Raw genomic sequence first — 7,232 nt, 5'->3', positions numbered from 1 at the left:
TGGCCTGGCATACGATGTTCACTATTCTAGTGGGCACCTTGTACCAGTCCAAACGACCCTTATTGATGTAAGGTTGAAGACAACCTTTATAGAAAGTTATCCTAGTGGTAGCTGTGGAGCGTAGCCTTCAGGCTAAGTCTTGAAGGAATATAAAGCAGCTTGTTTTACCAGTCTATAATCTCTTGAATGATCAAATGAAAGTACACCACACAAGGTATATATATAAAATATATGTATTTATTCTAAACACAATCCCTCTAGTCTCTTTATGAGGTTAGAGGCAAGATACAATACAAGGAACTTAATTAGCATACAATAAATTGCACAGTATACGTTTTGCCCTAGGGGCCTCACAAACGATATACGAAAATAGTGGTATAAGAACCACGTGAGGGATAGAAAGCAGGCCTAGGGCCTGTAGAACCGCTGGGGCAACCAGGAACCACCCAAGGTAGGGATGCAGGAGACCCACGAGGGAGGCGTGCCGTGTCTAAACACAGTCACGAATCACCATTGACTTTCGATGGAGAGCAAACAAGTTACAATTTTCAAGATTGAGGAAACTTGGAGTTGAACTACGATGGAACCCTTTTAGACGTAAACACTTTGAGAGTCAAGACCCACGGGAGCACCGGAGTACTTGTGTTACTTCACCCAGGGAAGACGGGTGCATAGGTGCCTTTTGGTGTCGGGTTTCGTCGTCGATTCCAATGGAGAGCTGCGAAGAAGTGCTGCAGGCAACCAGAGGAAAAGTGTCCGGGTGGATCCAAGGGTGGATTGGAGATGTGAAGAACCTGAAAGCAGAGGGGACAGAGTCTGGGTCACTAGCCAGTGACCATGATAACGACAGGAAGATGACAGCCGATGTTGGGTGCTTTCAAGTGGAGTAGGTGAAGATTGACTCTTCAGCCACGAGGACCAGGAGGCGTCGATGAAGACCGGGAGGCAGGTCAAGAAAGACAAGAAGACCCAGGAGGGCAAAAAGAAAAAAGAAAAGAACCTCCACAAACACGGACGGTAACGGCCAAGAAAGACAAACCCAAGACAGTGAAAAAGATGAGAATCTAGTAATCAACATCTCGGACTTTCAATTGAGTCAAATTCAGATCCAAACATTACAAAAGGGAACATCATTTGTCCCAACGTCCAACACGAATAAACTTGAGATCGACATCTCCTTTTTTAAACTAATGAGGAAATTACGTTTACGCCATTTTTTCAACAATGTAGTCCAAACAACCATGGAGACAACAGAGGATCAATTAAGAGGACTAAGACCAACCAGCGTATATATGGCTCCAACGTCTCACAAAACGCTTGACACATTCGAAACATTGGTAAAAAATGACATAAACAAAATGAATTGTCAACGAGTGTCAAAGCATAAAAACTTTACTCAGAAACAAAGGAGCATTCTCAAAACAATAGCCTCTAATCCAGATATAACAAGCACCAAAGCAGACAAAGGAGGAGCAATTGTAATTATGAACACCACATATTATAACAGCCAAGCAACCCTTCACCTCTCGGATCAAGAGACATATCTCAGACAAGATGGAGACCCAGCAACCCAATTCAAAGCAAATTATTGACACTATTCTTTCAAAATCATTGCAAGAGGGGATTATCACTGAGAAAACAAAGAAATATCTTACACAGGAACATCCCAGAAGTCCAAAGTTCTTTTTGGTACCAAAAATACACAAAAACCAGAAAACTCTACTGTGTAGACCTATTGTTTCCACGGTAGGCAGCATACATGACCCAGTTGGAAGATTTCTAGATAAATATTTACAACCAAGTGTGACATCAACTCAAACATACATCAAAGACACAACAGATTTTCTATTGAAGTTACAAAGGCTAGAGTTAACAAACATCGGAGACATACTATTGTGCAGTATCGACGTCACAGCTTTGTACACATCAATACCCCATTCCAAAGGAATTGAAGCCGTAGAATATTGTCTATTGAGAACAGAGCTGGAAAACAGTTTCAAAATATTCTTAATGCAACTAATGGAATTCACGCTATTTCATAGCTACTTTACATGGAATGACCAATGGTATCAACAAAAGACAGGTACATCAATGGGAAATTCGGCAGCCCCGGCGTATGCCAATATTTTCATGAGTAGATTCGAAGAAGAGAATATATTGAACAAAGAAATCTGGAAAAATCATACCAAGATATTTTTAAGGTTCATTGATGATATCTTTTTACTCTGGGAAGGTCTAAGAAACATCTTGGAAACACAACTGAAGCAATTGAACAATATAGACTCACGCATTCAATTTACCTATGAAATACAAGAGGAGTCAATATCATTTTTGGATGTGAGAGTCACAAAAACATCGACTGGATTTCAGACTGATCTGTTTAGAAAAAGCACGGACAGAAACAATACATTGCACTATTCGAGCTTTCATCCTCAACCGTTGAAAGAACATTTACCATACAGTCAATTATTGTGAGCCAAAAGAATAGTTTCTGATCCAAGCACACTGGAGCAACAGTCCAAAGACATGATACTGAGGTTCAAAAAACGGGGGTATCCTGATCATATCCTCCAACAGGCGCAAGAACGTGCTAAGACAAAAACCAGAACAGAACTAATGACTAAAACACAACCAAAGACCAAAGAATCAATTACAGTAGTCTCCAAATATTCTACAGCAATTAAAAAATATAGAAACATTATCATGAGACATTGGGAAATTTTGAGAATTGAACAAGATTTTCAACACATCTTCAATGAGGATCCCATCTTCGCCTACACATGAGCTAAGAACTTGGGTAAAAGACTGAAACAATCACAGATTGAGCCAATGATACATAAGGGGACACTCCCCTGTTGGAATTGCAACCACGGCAACTGTGTAATCAAAGGTACAATTATTAATCACCCCATGAAGGGCAATAAAATTCACATAAGAGCAACAGCGACGTGCGATTCCGCCAGCGTAGTATACATGCTGAAATGTCCATGTGGAAAGACATATGTGGGTCAAACTGATCGCAAAATAAAAACGAGACTAAATGAACACAAATCCAACATCAGGACTAAGCAGATAAAATCAACAGTGGCTCAACATTTCGTGGAAATGAATCATAACATCAGTCAACTCAGATTCTGTGTTTTAGAGAAAGTACACAGAAGGGAAGGACAAGACCACAAAAAAAGACTATTTCAAAGAGAAAATTATTAGATTTCTTTATTAACCAGCATGACCCCATACGGCCTCAATGACCGTATGGAATTCACCTGTTATCTGTAAATACGTTTGTTGTTCCTTTAATGCGTCATGTGACTATGCAATTAAAAAACATAGCAGTTTCGTATACACATACATCATATAGATTCAACACAGAACTATACACACAAATATCTTGTTTGCACACAACACTACACCTTACCATACACCCTTTCAGAACTCTTAGGATTCATACTTTAGTTCATTTGAGACACCCGGTAACTCATACACATATTTACACACTTGTGTTTACTCGGTTACTCCTTTATTAGGTAACTTATCATTTAGATAACTTAGACATGAAATAGTTTAGATCCCACTTCACTACATACAACGAGTGCAACAGTTCGTACACAACTATCGAGCGTTGCCTAGCAACGATAGCCCTTCATAGGTAGAGTTCCCGGAAACAGTACACCAAACACTTCCGGTTCAGGAGAACGGTCGCGGGAGACACAAACATGTCACGGTAAGCCTGCATTCTGGAGCATAGCGTAGCTCTAACATTTCTCAAGGAACACTAGGGTTTAAACTTTGGCAGTTAGTTTATAGAACTTTTGCAGCGCATTCACGTAACCACTGTTTTATTCTTAACTGACATATATCACGTTTGAAGATCTAGTTCAAACACACCCACACGGATATTCGAAACGAGATCCCTCAGTCACGTATGAAAGAGTGTTTTCAGACGATTTTGTCATTTGTCATGGTTAATTTAAGGTTTAGACAGTAAGGTACAATTCATGAAGTAACAAAGGAAGTTTCAGGGTTAATAGTGTTGATTCTTTCATGTATTGTGCATAGACTTATGAAACTAATAGTAAATGTTGCCTCATTTCGTTTTTTTGATTTTTAGAAATATCCCCTGGAAGAAGGCATTTCTATGTGCCGAAATGCATTGGGAGAGAAGAAATGTTTAGCACAATAATGGAAATGAAAATATTGGTTCATGAATAAAATGACTAGTGATACACGTGATCCATGAGATGGATAAGTGATGAAATAAAACGTGAAGTTTAATAATCAAATTTTGGTACGAATTTATTGAACCTCTACACACGAGGATTTAAAGGAACCCGGGGGACATACCCCAAACACATGGGAGTGCATCCACATAATTACTAATTCACACTTGTAACGGAGAGTGATACCCCGGAGAACCACACAACTTTAAAGACAGTAAAAAAAACGTAGTGTGCCCTTTTTCCCTTTTGATTATATGACTCATCTCATTTATCAAGGGCGGCACACCCTCAAAGAAACATACCAACAAAATGCAGCATGATGAAATTTTCGGTATGACAGACAACAGAGCAGAAACATTTGCATATAAGGATGACGAAGCTTCCAGGATTTATGCTCTCATTAACGAAGAAGCAACAGACATAGCCACTAACCGTACAAAGGAACAAAACATAAGACAACTACTTTATCTGTCCAAAAAAGAAATAAATCAACGCCTGCACGCGAGTACTATGATCAAATACCACAAGGCGCAGAGGATACCGAGAGGCCTTAGGATCCCACTTAAACCTTCACTGTGCAAAAATGTTCAAAAATTCAAGGATAGATGGTACGCAATTTTAAACAAATGCTCATTAGACCTAATACTATTGATAGTCGAAGAACTTTCAAGTATCTTAGAAGAACTGGCTAGAGATATCAGCATAGTAAAATCGGAATTGGAAAACAGTTACACACCGGAAGAATTAACAAAAATTCTTGAAGACATTAACATCCAGTTATCCAAACATACAGCTGAAGTAAGTGAACGGAAGACAAGAAAACTGAGAAGGGACACCATTGACTACAAGATGGGAGAAGTTTATACGTGGGCGGACATATACGCCAAACGTCGCCAAAATAAACCATATACAGCCAACACTGATACTTCCTCCTCAGAAGGGGAAACTACCAACCAACAGAGAAGAGGGAACTGTTATCAGCCACAAAGGACAGAAACAACAACAGGTGCAGCACAAAGACACGTAGAAATAGCATCAACATCCACAGATCCTTTTTTAGAGGCAGGTCAAGACAGACAAGAAGACCCAGGAGGGCAAAAAGAAAAAAGAAAAGAACCTCCACAAACACGGATGGTAACGGCCAAGAAAGACAAACCCAAGACAGTGAAATAGATGAGAATCTAGTAATCAACATCTCGGACTTTCAATTGAGTCAAATTCAGATCCAAACATTACAAAAGGGAACATAATTTGTCCCAACGTCCAACACGAATAAACTTGAGATCGACATCTCCTTTTTTACACTAATGAGGAAATTACGTTTACGCCATTTTTTCAACAATGTAGTCCAAACAACCATGGAGACAACAGAGGATCAATTAAGAGGACCAAGACCAACCAGCGTATATATGGCTCCAACGTCTCACAAAACGCTTGACACATTCGAAACATTGGTAAAAAAGTGACATAAACAAAATGAATTGTCAACGAGTGTCAAAGCATAAAAACTTTACTCAGAAACAAATGAGCATTCTCAAAACAATAGCCTCTAATCCAGATATAACAAGCACCAAAGCAGACAAAGGAGGAGCAATTGTAATTATGAACACCACATATTATAACAGCCAAGCAACCCTTCACCTCTCGGATCAAGAGACATATCGCAGACTAGATGGAGACCCAACAACCCAATTCAAAGCAATTATTGACACTATTCTTTCAAAATCATTGCAAGAGGGGATTATCACTGAGAAAACAAAGAAATATCTTACACAGGAACATCCCAGAAGTCCAAAGTTCTTTTTGGTACCAAAAATACACAAAAACCAGAAAACTCCACCATGTAGACCTATTGTTTCCACGGTAGGCAGCATACATGACCCAGTTGGAAGATTTCTAGATAAATATTTACAACCAAGCGTGACATCAACTCAATCATACATCAAAGACACAACGGATTTTCTATTGAAGTTACAAAGGCTAGAGTTAACAAACATCGGAGACATACTATTGTGCAGTATCGACGTCACAGCTTTGTACACATCAATACCCCATTCCAAAGGAATTGAAGCCGTAGAATATTGTCTATTGAGAACAGAGCTGGAAAACAGTTTCAAAATATTCTTAATGCAACTAATGGAATTCACGTTATTTCATAGCTACTTTACATGGAATGACCAATGGTATCAACAAAAGACAGGTACATCAATGGGAAATTCGGCAGCCCCGGCGTATGCCAATATTTTCATGAGTAGATTCGAAGAAGAGAATATATTGAACAAAGAAATCTGGAAAAATCATACCAAGATATTTTTAAGGTTCATTGAGGATATCTTTTTACTCTGGGAAGGTCCAAGAAACATCTTGGAAACACAACTGAAGCAATTGAACAATATAGACTCACGCATTCAATTTACCTATGAAATACAAGAGGAGTCAATATCATTTTTGGATGTGAGAGTCACAAAAACATCGACTGGATTTCAGACTGATCTGTTTAGAAAAAGCACGGACAGAAACAATACATTGCACTATTCGAGCTTTCATCCTCAACCGTTGAAAGAACATTTACCATACAGTCAATTATTGCGAGCCAAAAGAATAGTTTCTGATCCAAGCACACTGGAGCAACAGTCCAAAGACATGATACTGAGGTTCAAAAAACGGGGGTATCCTGATCATATCCTCCAACAGGCGCAAGAACGTGCTAAGACAAAAACCAGAACAGAACTAATGACTAAAACACAACCAAAGACCAAAGAATCAATTACAGTAGTCTCCAAATATTCTACAGCTAGTACAAAATATAGAAATATTATCATGAGACATTGGGAAATTTTGAGAATTGAACAAGATTTTCAACACATCTTCAATGAGGATCCCATCTTCGCCTACACAAGAGCTAAGAACTTGGGTGAAAGACTGAAACAATCACAGATTGAGCCAATGATACATAAGGGGACACTCCCCTGTTGGAATTGCAACCACTGCAACAGTGTAATCAAAGGTACA

Source organism: Lissotriton vulgaris, chromosome 3_1, assembly GCF_964263255.1.
Source record: "Lissotriton vulgaris chromosome 3_1, aLisVul1.2, whole genome shotgun sequence".
Taxonomy (NCBI): domain Eukaryota; kingdom Metazoa; phylum Chordata; class Amphibia; order Caudata; family Salamandridae; genus Lissotriton; species Lissotriton vulgaris.
Note: the sequence above shows the minus strand (reverse complement) of the source record.